Below are 15760 nucleotides of genomic sequence, written 5' to 3' on the forward strand. Positions count from 1 at the left end.
AAATGTTATAGGGAAGAAGACTCATCAGGAAAATATTGTTGTAGTGGAAAGATCAGCTACCGCAGCATCTTGATCATCAGTTTGAAATCTGAAAAGCAACATGAAGGAGTTTCAAAGTGAAAAGCAATCACACACACGTCTCGTAAGTCTTCACCAGTGTTGTTAATTGAGTATCTAAAGTATCGTACCCAAGTGTTTTCAATACACTTATTATGTTTGATCTTTCGCAAGTTTTCTGTTTTTCTACTCTTGTACATTCATAAAATTTTCTAACCTGTCCGCATTTTCTGACTTAAAAATGTGAAAGGCTATCCTAAATTAAAATACATGTTCACTTATTTTTTCTTTGTGATATTTTTCTAAATTTAAAAATTTTAAATATTGATTAATAAATACTGCTAATAAATACTGTCGAAACTACTAAGCCCGGTCTGCTCGATTCGAGTTCATCGACTTCCGCATATTCACTATCGCACATTATTCCAAAGAGGTTGATTTGTTTCAGAGGCCCTAACCATTATATTTCCCATCCTTTCCTACGGACCTTATGCTCGCTGAGGGTAGTCATCTCTCCGCATTGTGACGGGCATAGCTCATGGATGCCTGACAAAGAATATTCTTCTCAACGCAAGACGAAACTCACATTTCGTAGTGTCGTGGATAAAATTTCGGCACTTGCGATTCTCCAAACTCCTATCTATCGTTTGAACACAGATTTACTAATCTGTAACGTTCGATCTTGAGACTTTTGCAAAATCTTATCCGGAATAAACGGTTATTTGTTATTATTAAGGACTCCACATTACATGAAAAAAAAAGAGAGAGGTTTCTTGTATACAATAAAAGACAAATTCTGACCAAAGCATATATTAACTAATAAATAATAGCGTTACAGTTTCGGCAAATTAACTTTGCCTTCATCTGATGTGTCTGATGAAGACAAAGTTAATTTACCGAAACTGTAAAGCTATTATGTATTAGTTAATATATGCTTTGGTCAGAGTTTGTCTTTTATTGTATACACGAAATTCCAAAGCTAAAATGAGTGGTATTCAGAGAGAGGTTTCTATTTACAATTCTCAAGTTGTCCCCCGGTAGTCAATATAAGGGATCCCGGAGACAACCCGTAGATGCCATATTTCAAAAGGCCCCGTTGCAACTTTTTCTCCTTATCACTTTTTGACGTGTGATGCACTTTGCCAATATAATTAGTCCATTGCGTATGTCTTCACATTAGTTAATTCCGCATGGGTTAGGAAAATGTTAATAGTTCCCGCTATATCCCATGGAGAGAAATATCGATAATGGACCGTGTAATTAGATATTCCAATGTAATAAAGTTTGCCGATTCTTCCACTATACGTTGTAATATCAGACAAAAATACTTCCAGTGAGACTTAATCACTCATACATGCAAACAGTTTATATTTAGTCGTCACACCGAACATATCTTTATGAATTCTCTTCAGAAACAGTTCACAACGCACTAGCTAAGAATCACAAGATGAATATTTTAAGATTATTTTTTTCGTTTTTTTAAGATTTTACTTCAATTTGTCATTTTGTTTTCAATTTCCATTTCAATGTTATTTCAATTTGCATATGTTTGTACTTGTTACTAGACATGCCTAGTAAATGACGAAAAAATAGTAACTTGGCCTGGGATAGAACAAATGAACTCTTGAAGCCAATCATTGCGCCGACGCTCTACATTGAGCCAATCATTCACATTTTTTTTTCTTGCTTGACAAGTAGACATTCTTTCGCTCATTTTCATAGTCCAACTACACTAGTTACATAAAAGAAACACACTACCATGTTTCCTCAGTCTGAATAACATAGAAATAACACATTGCATCGACTTAAGAGCAGAACGGACATAACATGCACAATATCGAAATGCTACGTTATTTTTCGCGTGCACTCACAGGAAAGTAAAAACAGAGAAGTTTGAAACACCGTGTCATATATTGTTTGTCCTGTTGATGATATCGTCATACTTTAACCTATTGCTCCATGATATAGTCAGCCTTTCGTTAGTGTGACATTAATTTTGCTGGCTGTTATTGATCTTATTTAGCAATCTTTTACCATCAACGTTTCCTTCAATACCTTTCCCGTCGTCCGCAGAATGATACGTGCACTAGATATTCGCTGGATCCGTTTCTTCAACAGCAGAGTTAGATAATTAATGTTAAGAGATCGAAACACAGTCAGAAGGTATACATTGTAACCCACCCAAGTTTCATAATAAAATGAAAAATTTAAAAGGAAAATTTTGTGAGATGAAACTCCAGTTTACTGTTAAGTTGGTTATTTCTCTTGGAGTTGGAAGCACTGCATAACCTTCGGTTGGATTGCGCGAGTCGTCGATCGGGATGACGTCACGTTGCAGCCGAGGTTCTGGCTTTAAGACTGAAGCGCTTCGCAGTGTATAAAATGAGGTAAGAGTGTTAGGTCCTCTGAATGAAATAATGGGTCATTAAATTAATATTCTTTCCGTATAATCGTATAATTTTGTTAAATTCTTTTGAAATCTATAACAGTTCCTGACTATGGTTGTTATTCAGAAGATATCATTATTATTCAGTATATTTGGAAGCATTTATTTCTAAAATATTGCGAAAGAGAAGAAAAAAAAGTAAAATAGTTATTCGATCAGTTAATGTACATGGTTTTGTGTAGGCAAAGTTATGCCTTTAGTTAAAGCATGTTGATTCTTGTTTTCCTTGAAAAACTAGTTAAAAGTCGCTAGTTAGGAAGTTGAATATATTGCAATTACGGAAAATATTAAGGTTAGTGGAGACTTCAAATGAATTATATTTGTCTTTGGTCCGCTTTGAAAAGGAAAGAAAAAAAAGAGGAATCTATAGAGTTACAGATGAGCTGTTGCTCGTAACTCATGTATTTTGACCCATATATGTATATAAGGAATCTTTTCCTCCCACATTTTGATTCCAAAGAAAGCCACTTTGCAGTTACTTCGAGTTCCATACGTTTTTGATGAAATTATTGTATTGGTTTCTAAATTCTATATTTGGATTTACGATTGGTTATAGTATTTACTTCAGAAACTTTTGTCACTTGGAAAAAAAATACTTTTGGAAAATTAATGTTGCTTGCTAACGGAGATTTCGATTAATGCTATTCTTACTTGTTAAATTTGTTGAATGTTTTCTATATTTATATTTATATATCACGTTTTCGGATTTGTTATAATAAAATTTTCCATTTTGTTAGAAAACTTTTTACATTTACAAGTAGTAGTAGAAATTCTCCTGATTATCTTAATAGGATTTTTTGCATACAGTATAAGCCTTTTCCAGTATTGAACCTCACTCTTCACGTCGTCATTATTCTCAGCCGTGGGGGAGTGGAATTCTCCTTTCTCCTTTTAAAATTCTTATATTCTAAAGGGGGAAGTGAGGTGACGTCCGTTCTCGCAGGACTGTGGGTAGTGGGGGCTATTTAAAGATTATATGTGTATCGTTCATCCGTTACATATATAATTTTTAAATAAAAAAAATAAATTTTATACACTGCCCTGGAAAGGCAAATTTATGCTGGCTTCGAGGTCCGGTTCGGGGAGGTCCAGCCAAAAGTGTTTCCCTTTATATTCTAAAATGTATGTGTATTTCTTTGGTCAAATTAACCTCTAAATTAAATAACATATTTTCATTATACTATGCCTTTCTTGTTGAGTTAATATAAATGTTGTATATAAATGTTAAAGTAAAATACTTAATACAGTGTTGCCGGGGTCGGATACAAAATTTATGGTTTAGTAGGTCATTGTGTAATAAGAAAATAATTATTGATAAGGTTGTAAAATTAATAGTAATTATCCTTTTGGTTTCTTTGAGCTTAATATTTTGTGGTGTGCTTGTAAGGATGGCACAGTCAAAGGAGACGCATGTAAAATCTAGATTTTCGGATTCCTCAAGTTCTAGTGGGGATGAATTTCTTTGATATTCTTATGAATTTAGTAACCCTATGTTTGATCATTTAAGGCCTTCAGCCCATATTCAAGTGAATCCTCACGAACCTTTACTAAGTGGTCAAAGTAGACTATTTCAGAATCAAAATTTTAACGTGGATCCACAAAGTAATGTGGGACACAGTTCACGGTTTGCGAATTCCTCGCTTAATTTAAGAGCAGGAGGGAGTCAGAGCTTTCAAAATAAGTATAGAGTTCAACCATTTAATATGGCAGCTTCATTAAATTTAAATTTTGAGAAATTTGCTTCGGAAGGAATCTATAAATCTTTGTTGCATGATATTAATAGCCTACCTATAATAGATGGTACCAATACTGAGTCTACATTTCAGTTTTTATTAAAACTTGATAGTATTGTCAGAGGTAAGGGTTTGCCTTTAGATCTTGTGTTAGTAGCTTGTCTTTCTCGTACAAAAGGAGAAATGCAAGAGGTTATTCAATCGTTCATTGGAGACGCTTCCTCTTGGCAAACTGTTTGTAGACATTTAGTGGTGCGATTTATTTCCACTATTGGTAGAACACAATTCATGCGACTATTTTTCTACGTTCCCATGCGGGAGGATCATTCATTATATGAGTTCGTGGATAATAAATTATCGATTATTCACGTACTTGATATGTCCTTTGATGAAGCCACCATTTGTAGTTTAATTACTAATATGGTAACGCCTTCTGCCCATCAATTTCTAGCTGAAAGAGGTATGCCTATCGATTTAAATCAATTGTATTTAGCTGCAGAACACTATGATGCTTTGCATAGGTATAGGAAAGATTATTATAAATTACGTAATCAAGGTAGTAGCGTACGGGACTTGGTACCACCCCGTAAATCATCTTCCTTTATCGGAGCGAAGAATACAAAACAGCAAGTAGTGTTGCAATCGCGTGAACCAATAAATTTACATAAAAATTTAGTTTCTCCAGCTAGGTATTCTTTACCATCTAACTATAAAAATTTTGATAAGGCGGAATTTTCTCATAACCATAATTTAGAATCTCAGTACTTAACTCAAAATAACTTAGACGTAAAACAAAATGATAGTAATTTGAAAAAATTGTTAGCGATTCCTGTTTACATTACGGGTATGCGTTTTAAGTGCTTAATTGATACTGGGAGTACAAACTCTTATTTGGCTCGACATCTTTATGATGAACTTAGAAAAAAGTGTAAAATAAAGCAGAAAAGGTGAACGTTCAGACGATCGGCTTGAGAAATATTCAAGTTACAGTGGATATGAGAGTAAGACTATATTTTAAAATTGGAAGACACCAATTTAGTGAAATTTTCTTCATCGTGGACTCTAATGAGTTTGATCTTCTGCTTGGAAATGACTTTCATACAAAGTATAATGCCATAATAGACAGTGCGGGTAATTTATATAATATAAAAGCTCGGAAGTTAGTGGTTCCTATGATCCGAGCTGATGAACTTTTGTGTGCCCAGACTTCTCTCGCTTCTGCATATACTTCTAGGAATGGGGTGAGTGGAAAGCAGCCGCTATGCGACCTTGGTTGTCCGAAAGCTACACCTCAGCCTAGATCTTTTGGTAAGTCCAATCAGAGTTTGACTCCATCGACATCAGTAACCAGAGACAAAGGAGTTAACACCACGTTTGACCCAGGAGTGGAATTCGTTTTTGATCAGTCCATATTGCATCCACCGGAGACTAAACCGGAGGAATCTCAAGGTAATTATACGGTTCCTGATCAATTATTAAAATGTGATTCTAATTTACAGGAATATGTTAATAACTTGTTAACTTCATATTCTGATGTTATTGGAAACAAAATTGGTAGAGTAAAAAATTTCACTTACAAAATTGAACTTGTCGATAAAACTCCCATTCGATTGCAACCTTATCAACTTCCAACGCATAAGCAAAAGGAATTAGATTCTTTTATTGTCCAGCTTTTAAAAGATGATATTATAGAGGAAGTAGATTATTCTCCCTACACATCGCCCTGTTTCTTAGTAACAAATTCAGACGGAAGCAGGCGGCTTGTAATTTCATACGGAGAAGTGAACAAAAAGGTGATGGTAAACAGCTATCCTTCTCCTAACATGGAGAATGTAATATCTAGTATCTCGGACAATAATATTTTTTCAAAACTTGATTGTAAATCCTGTTTTCATCAAATTCCTCTGTCTGAAGAGAGTAGAAATATTACTGCTTTTGTGACAAAAAACAAAATCTATCGATATAAATCAGTACCAATGGGATTAGTGTTATCACCTTTTGTTTTAAGTAATTTGATGTCAAAAGTCTTTGAAGGGTTAATTGGTAAGAATTTAGAGATATATTTTGATGATATAATTTTATTTAGCAAAGACATTGAGAGTCATAAAGCTCTATTAGAGGAGGTATTATCTCGACTAAGAAATTGGGGAATTACTATTTCAGAAAAGAAGTCCTGTCTATTTCAAACTAGTATTAAATATTTAGGGTTTCGTTTTGAAAATGGCAACATGTCAATAGACCCTGAGAGAATTAAAGCTATCCAGGAGATACCAAAACCAAAGAATAGAAAAGGAGTGAACAGAATATGTTCATTTTTCTCATTCTATTCAAAATTTATTTATGGGTATTCAGAGTTAATTGCTCCCCTTCAAGAATTAAGATCTGTAAAAAAGCCTTTTAAATGGACTAAAGTTCATGATGAAGCCCTACAAAAAATAAAGGATGCCTTTTGTAGTCAGGTCATTTTAAAAGTCCCAGATATGAATTCCAACTTCGTAATACATTGTGATAGCTCTTTGCGTCATTTTTCTGGGGTTCTCAGCCAATATGATTCGGAAGGGAATCTTAGACCTGTATATATGTTTAGTCGGGCAATTCCAGAATCTGATTGGAGTAAAAATATATACGAATTAGAACTTAAGGCTCTTTCTTTATCTTTGGAAAAATTTGAATATTATTTGGCAAATCCCTTTGTAGTATATACTGATAGTAAGAGTTTAACTTGGTTACTTAATAACCATAAAAGACAAAGGAGATATGAAACTATGTTAGAGAAAATCTCGAGGTTTAAATTTCGTATAGTCCATGTAAGATCAAAAATAAACAGTATAGCCGATTTCCTTTCAAGGGTTGGAAACCATTTAGAATTCTATACAAAAAACGATAATACAATGGAAGTCGTGAAAGATCATAATAAAACAGTAAATTTGTCTTTCATTAATTTTTGGCAAAATCCTGTGTTTAATGTATCTCTTACAGATCACCAGAGGAAGGGTCCTGAATTAAGAGAGATTATCAATAGGTTAGAGCAAAAGGAAGAAGTTCCTCCGTATGTATTAAGAAATAAGATCTTGTTTAAAAAGACAAAAGGTAAAGGGAATAATGGATTTAGAATTGTAATACCTAATTCTTTAATTCAGTCGATCATTGAGTATTCTCATTGTCCAATAATTCATGGTGGGCATATGGGATATCGAAAAACCATTGCTAAGGTCGCTGAAAAGTATACCTGGCCTACTTTATATTCTGACATTAAGAATTTTATACAATCTTGTCATTTATGCCAAACCTGTAAAGATTCTAATCGAAAACCTATGGGTCAATATTTTACAAAAAAGGTCATGCACCCAAATTATACTTGGTTAATTGATATTGCGGGGAAATTGCCTAGTAGTTCTGGATTTGAATATATTTTAATTGTCACTGACGCCTATAGTCGTTTTGTCTTTTTAGAACCTTTAAGACGACTAACCTCAAAAATCATCTGTAATAAGTTACAGGAATTATTTCTTCGATACGGCTTTCCTGCTAAGGTCCTAAACGACGGAGCTTCTTATTTCGTGAGTGATTACTTCTTGAAATTCTTGTATAGTTATGGTATACAGAGTGTAAAATTCTCCCCATATAACCCACAATCGAACAGAGCCGAACGTACGGTGAGATCGGTTAAAAATTTAATTCGTATTTATGTTAATAAAAATCAACAGAATTGGGCCCAATTACTATCTAAAATTGCTTTTACTATTAACATAAGTATGAATGAAACTACTGGGACCAGTCCATGTGAACTTTATATGGGACGGAAATTTTACCATCCATTGGATGTTAAATGGTTGATGGATTTAGATCTTTTAGACGATGACCAGAATAAAGAGCAAAAATTAGTCAATATAAATAATAACATTGAACGCGCTTGGAAACATAGTGCGAAAGTATATAGTCAAAAACATAATCCTGTTAATTTAAATATTGATGATTTAGTATTGGTTAAAAGGTTCATGAAAATTTCAGCAGAGAAACATTTCAATCCAAAGATCGCCCCTCAGTGGGAAGGCCCATACCGCCTTATTTCTAAACCTACACCAAATACAGCTTGGTTAGAAAATATTGAACGACCATATGTACATATAAAACGCCATGTTCGTTTTTGTAAGAAATATTTTCCACCGAAACAAGTTAATCAATCTAACCCATAAGGTAACACGAAAAAAAAAATGATTTGATGTGAGAATCGAGGTTAAGTATATTATTAATATTGTACTTATTTATATATTTTAGGATGTTTGTTCGAACAAATTTTGTGTGTTGTATATATTTTTTTTATTCCTACAGGAATGCCTCGTCCGATAAAGTGAGAGGTCAACCCTTTTCATTTTGTAAATACCTCATCATCATCCTTTGTGTATGTTATGTAAGGAATTGGAAAATTTACTGTAGAAGTTTGTAAAGAAGGCGTTAGCATTTGAATATTTATGGAAGATTTTGGTAATGTATTGAAAAAATTTTATTATTCAACTTGGGATTTGTTATGGTTAGGAATTTTTTTGACCGACCCTCGGATATTATGTAACCCACCCAAGTTTCATAATAAAATGAAAAATTTAAAAGGAAAATTTTGTGAGATGAAACTCCAGTTTACTGTTAAGTTGGTTATTTCTCTTGGAGTTGGAAGCACTGCATAACCTTCGGTTGGATTGCGCGAGTCGTCGATCGGGATGACGTCACGTTGCAGCCGAGGTTCTGGCTTTAAGACTGAAGCGCTTCGCAGTGTATAAAATGAGGTAAGAGTGTTAGGTCCTCTGAATGAAATAATGGGTCATTAAATTAATATTCTTTCCGTATAATCGTATAATTTTGTTAAATTCTTTTGAAATCTATAACAGTTCCTGACTATGGTTGTTATTCAGAAGATATCATTATTATTCAGTATATTTGGAAGCATTTATTTCTAAAATATTGCGAAAGAGAAGAAAAAAAAGTAAAATAGTTATTCGATCAGTTAATGTACATGGTTTTGTGTAGGCAAAGTTATGCCTTTAGTTAAAGCATGTTGATTCTTGTTTTCCTTGAAAAACTAGTTAAAAGTCGCTAGTTAGGAAGTTGAATATATTGCAATTACGGAAAATATTAAGGTTAGTGGAGACTTCAAATGAATTATATTTGTCTTTGGTCCGCTTTGAAAAGGAAAGAAAAAAAAGAGGAATCTATAGAGTTACAGATGAGCTGTTGCTCGTAACTCATGTATTTTGACCCATATATGTATATAAGGAATCTTTTCCTCCCACATTTTGATTCCAAAGAAAGCCACTTTGCAGTAGCTTCGAGTTCCATACGTTTTTGATGAAATTATTGTATTGGTTTCTAAATTCTATATTTGGATTTACGATTGGTTATAGTATTTACTTCAGAAACTTTTGTCACTTGGAAAAAAAAAATACTTTTGGAAAATTAATGTTGCTTGCTAACGGAGATTTCGATTAATGCTATTCTTACTTGTTAAATTTGTTGAATGTTTTCTATATTTATATTTATATATCACGTTTTCGGATTTGTTATAATAAAATTTTCCATTTTGTTAGAAAACTTTTTACATTTACAAGTAGTAGTAGAAATTCTCCTGATTATCTTAATAGGATTTTTTGCATACAGTATAAGCCTTTTCCAGTATTGAACCTCACTCTTCACGTCGTCATTATTCTCAGCCGTGGGGGAGTGGAATTCTCCTTTCTCCTTTTAAAATTCTTATATTCTAAAGGGGGAAGTGAGGTGACGTCCGTTCTCGCAGGACTGTGGGTAGTGGGGGCTATTTAAAGATTATATGTGTATCGTTCATCCGTTACAACATGTAGTTGGAGAATTCACTCAGGTCTCGGTATCTTCTGCGAAGAAGTCCGCGAGATACTCAACTAGATTAGCCAAGTTACAACGTCCATCACCGTAGCAAGTTACGAAAAAGTGGAAAAAATTTCAGGTTTGTCAGAACAATCGGTGGACAACAGAATATACATGGTAATCACAACATCCGCTCAAGATATCTGCGTGCACTTAATAACAACTAAGAAGTATTCGATTGCATACAATCCATTTGATTGCATAAAATGATTTCAACACCAATTCTGACACGAAGTAACCGCTATATTGGATTATTATGAAAACTACAGAAACATATAACAAACATGATCAAATAACGCATTTCATTAACATAATAACAAAAGATATGTACATTTGAAGTGACATGTGATTCATAGTTCATATATCAATAGTATAAAACACAATATTTAAATATCACATCTTCGTGGTTACATTCCGAAATCATTGATACCTCTACATTATGCTCCTACAGGTAAATAATACTCAAATGGTGCAATAGTTATAAAACAATATTAAGATATTGTAGATAGATATTTATAGTTTGATATCTAATGCTTTCCTTTTCCTTGTACTATTTTAATTATCTTCTTTTCTTTTACATATGCATGGATCTACGATTCATTAGCTGTCGTGGTAGGATGCATACTAGGTAAGTATTTTGCTTTTTTTAGACTTTCTCTCTTCCTTTCCCTTTTCTATTTTCTTATTTCCTTCTTTATTATTTATTTATTGCTACTTCGTTTTTATTTCATTCGATTAATTCTTTTGTATATTTGTAACATTAAAATACATGTAACTTTTTCTTTTACTCGTAGAAAATAACATAGTTCCGTATTATCTCATGTTTCCTTAACTAAATAAACATTCAATAGCACTAAATAACACTATATTTTATACTTTCAGATACCTGTCTTCACCATACCGACGTTATACACAGTAAGAAAGGTAAAGAATGGATATCCATTAGTTTAATAAGAATCAGCGTAAGTTGTATTTGCAAACATGGTATAATTATCTCTGGAGTAAGTATGTACTGGAATGAGTGGAGTTTATTTGGCCTGTACCATAATATTATTATAACCATAATGGAATTATATTGCAATTGTATTGATTTTAGAAGAATAGACAGAATTCAGGAATGTCATATTAAAGAAGAATGCATTTAACATAAGTTGCATGTCATTGTTGTGAATAAATAAACGTGAGTTATTAAACTTTGAAATCGAGAAAGTTGTTTAGAATAGCCATGTGTACTAAGCCATTATAAAAGGATTTTGCTTTATGTATATGAGGCATCCATTTCAAATAATTTTGTATATTTATTTTTATTGTAAAAATAAGAATACTGTATATATTAAATAAAAACTTAAATATCTTATTAGATAAATACTCTTTGCAACTTTTTATTCTATGATGCAATGAACATTAAAAAAATCGTTTTGTTGACTCTTCTGGTAAGATACTCAACGTTGCTTTGAGAATTCATGCTATATGCTACACAGTAGAAACGATTCATTGTTTACATATTGTTTTTTTTTTCAGTCAAGTTAAAACTAAACACATGACAGGAAACATCTGGATTTTATATTTGTAGTTTGCTTCATGTTGGACATCAAAAGTGCTAAAACTGGCGTCAGTTCTTCCTTCGAAACGTAAATTACAAAAGCGATGGGGAACGTCACCGCTAGCTTTTTCAAATATGTAAAAGTCTAATTCATTATTTTCATTTTTGCGTATGCTCGCAGAGATTTAAATCCAAGGTAGTGCATATGCATATAATAAAATAATTTTCTTTATAATTATTCAGTGCTTAAATATATTTTTTTAAAAAAAAACTGTCAAATATACATTCAAACAGGCACTGAAGAGTTTTTAAGATGTTTTTAATCTATCTGCCTAAATAATAAAAGAAATATATCGTATCTGATGTTAATGATAATAATAACATGATACGAATCACAAACTAATAATAATAAAAAATAAATAAATAAAATAAGAAATAGGAATTTTAAACTGAGAATTATCACGTAACTTTTGGCTTCACGTAAAGGTTCTTTTTAGATACAAAACAACAGACTTGTGTGAACATGAAATTCTCTATCTTGGATGCAGTCTCATATGTTATTATGTAAAACTACGTTATCAGCTGTATAAAAAAAAGCATACTGTACTCTTTGTAACAGTCATGTACAATTTTGGTTTGCAAAGATCACATATGAAAAATTTATGTAATCAAATCATGTAATCTAGTATTTTATCATATGTGCGCAAATTCTAATTATGAAAGAATCTGAGCTAATACAATGGTTTCTTGCGTTTTCGATTACTCTACCTATTACAACAGTAAAGACATAACTTTATGCACACTTTCTTGAGATGGACGTTTATAATATTTTGTATTATATCACATACACACACACACACACACACACACACACACATATATATATATATATATATATATATATATATATATATATATATATCAGAGTTCAAAAGGGAATGTAGAATTTTACTTGCTTTCCTACAGAATAGAATAGAATTATCTTTAATAATTTACTCTGAACGTTTGTCAGGTAGGATTGCTGTCATATCAACTAAATCAAATAAATTCACAGTTGTTTAATTTAAACCTATCTTGGAATCACAAAATCCAATACTAAATTACTTCTTTTATGAAATACTAGACAAGATAGACAGTGATTATTTATTTCAAAAACATTCAAAATACTACTTTATTTCTTATTTAGAACGAAGAATATTTCAGAAACCTCTTACCACACTATCTTATAGTTTGCAGAGTGATGAAATAGAAAATAATTTCAAAACCATAATACTTTATTGTGTGATTATTCATGTCATATTTTTCTGATAACTCAATTTGAAAATTGATATTTTGTTCCACTTGTTGATTCATAGCTTATCAAGAAGTTTTCTGCAACTATGTCTTCTTCCATATCATTTACGTGCTTCTACTCTCCGTATTTGAAATAAAATACTGGTTACCTTGTTAATAATAAGTGCTTCTTGAATGTAGCCCATTATTTTAATTTTCATAAATTCATCTGATCACCATAGTTTTATATAACTCTAGGATTAGTAGAAGAAAATTGAATTTGCCACTAAGACAGAAGAATTCATTCCTTTTCTTGTGTCTTTATTTTTAGTATTTAAAACTTAGTTATCTTTCATATACGATGAACTTTTAGTAAATATCCGGACTGAATTAATTTCTAGACAACTAAGAGATAAATTGACATTATCTGTACTATTTCTGGACGCAATCCCCTCCTACGAGAACACTTTTTCTAAAATCATTATTATTATTTGGCTATGAGATTCAATACTCCGACACCGTTTTAATCTCTATTGGTGTGTCGCTGAACGATTGCAGAAATCCCGGAATCATTTCTTCATCCTTCTGAAAGTAACGTGAAATAGTTTCAGCATTTACAATTTCTTCCTTTTTCAAGAAATCCATAAACACAATACCATTTTGGTCCAAGAATATCATTATCATAATTTTATATGGTGTTGTGCGAAACTTTCTGGGAGACAGAGAAATCTGTAGGTTCGTAGTGCTCCCTCTCCTTATTTCTCGTTTCAAACGTGTAGTGATGGAGTCATGATTCGTCGGTTGTTGCGATGTGTTTCAGAGCATTGTCACTTTCACGTTCGTACCGAGTCAACTATTTCATACAAATCGCAACTCGTGCCACTTTTCGGTACGATGTCTTAATGTTAATATTTACAGAAGTTTTGCTTATACAAATAGTAATCACGACTTCACATACAATAACTAGTCTGTCATACAAAATCACATTTTCAACACTGTGTATAGCTTCATTCGTAGCTACATTTTTCGGTGAAGCTTTGTCAAGTTCAACTTCTGTGGATTCACGACATTCACGAAAGTGTTCACACCATTCAAACACTGAAAAATGTATTACAGTTTGTTCCCCAAAGATACACGATAGTTGATGATGAACTTCAGTGGGTTTTGAGTCTTGTGTTACCAAGCATTTGATTACCACATAATGCAGAGCAGTTAACTGGTCTGTCATCATCTGCAATAGTATAGCACAAGAAAACAGGTATTTGCAATTTCTACTACCAGAATGTATTGTTAACTTTGGAATTAGAGTTACTGAAGTCAACAACTTTCATTTCGCATCTTTCAGAAATCGACTATATTTTCTTTCACTTCTTACATTTTCTACACACTTTCCATTCGTACCGTGTGTTATCTAGCCCCCTTCCGTTTCGGGGCAAATTGGTTTTTAAGTTCTAAGAAAGGAGAATATTACTAGCCGTATATAAGGATTTTATATATTTAAAAAAATGTTTAAAAATTGGAGAGTAATGTCTTAGGCCACATTAAGGAAACAGTCTAATAAACATAGGTTTAAAAAAATACGTTTCACAAATGTACTATAAGCTATTAAAAGTGTGGATTTAACCCTTTGTTGACTACTGTGGTAGTAGAGACACATGCAATAATACACACATCTGGTATTAATATCATCCAATACATATCGAAAGGTAAGGTTGCAAATTATTTGTTTTGTTCATAATTCGCAATCAGAAGGTCCCGAATTCAGATCATAGACCAGCAATCTCATTGAGAGTTTTCTTCAATTCCACCAGAAGAATGTCGGAATGATACTTTAATTACAGGCTTAGCTGATTTCCTTTTACTTCGTTTCTCATTATTATTTATTACTTAATTTCTAACAATTTTAGTGTGAGTTGGTCCCGTAGATTATATCAAGAACTTAATTAAAGTAGTTTGAAAGTGGGTAATTGAAAATCAAGATAAAGATGTTTACGAAATTGCTTATAACATAAATATACTTGACATCATAAGTTATATTTAGCTTTCAAACCTTGAAAGAGTCATCAACAGAATGAGGGAGAAGAGAAAAAGGTAAAACAATACTAGACAGGAAGGTTCGGTCATGTTTTACTGTAACCAATGTGGCCGTTTTAAATGTTAAATATATACTACTCCAGTTAATTTTTTTTTTTTTTTTTGTAATAGAATGTTCAATTAAAGAGTTACGTATTTTGGTGTTACTACTAATATGGGGCAGCAAGGAGGGCGTAAAGAGAGAAGATTATTCACTAATTTCTTAATTTAAAAATTCTGTAATTTAAATTATGTTTGATCAGCAGATAAAAACTATTACTCATAAATTTAAATGTATATTCAGACTATCACAGCATCTTGTATTCACCGCATTTGCCAATAAGTCTTAAAATCCACAGTTACGTCTCCGAAACGATATGTTTACGACTTATGTTTATTAGGACATTTTTCCTCAATTATAAATACACTTTAATAATATTCTGTATATATTAGAATGAAGGGATTTCTGTGAAAGTCACATAGAAACAAAATATAAAGTCTTTATATTGAACTTAACACGGAAAAATATTTTTAAGCTTTAAAAATCAGTGGATTCTCATCCTATTAAAAATAGGCGAGAAGGAGATGCGAAAAAGATGGGTAGATTGATTAACAGGAATTCAGCGTCTCTTCATATGAGACGGGATATATTTGAAGTGGACAGGGTTTTGTCGAGGGAAGCACTCCCATGGGAATCACAGAGATCACACGTGCTAGACATTGGTTACGAAAAGATGGAGAACA

Source organism: Thermobia domestica, chromosome 9 (genome assembly GCF_964235325.1).
Source record: "Thermobia domestica chromosome 9, izTheDome1.hap1.1, whole genome shotgun sequence".
Taxonomy (NCBI): Eukaryota; Metazoa; Arthropoda; class Insecta; order Zygentoma; family Lepismatidae; genus Thermobia; species Thermobia domestica.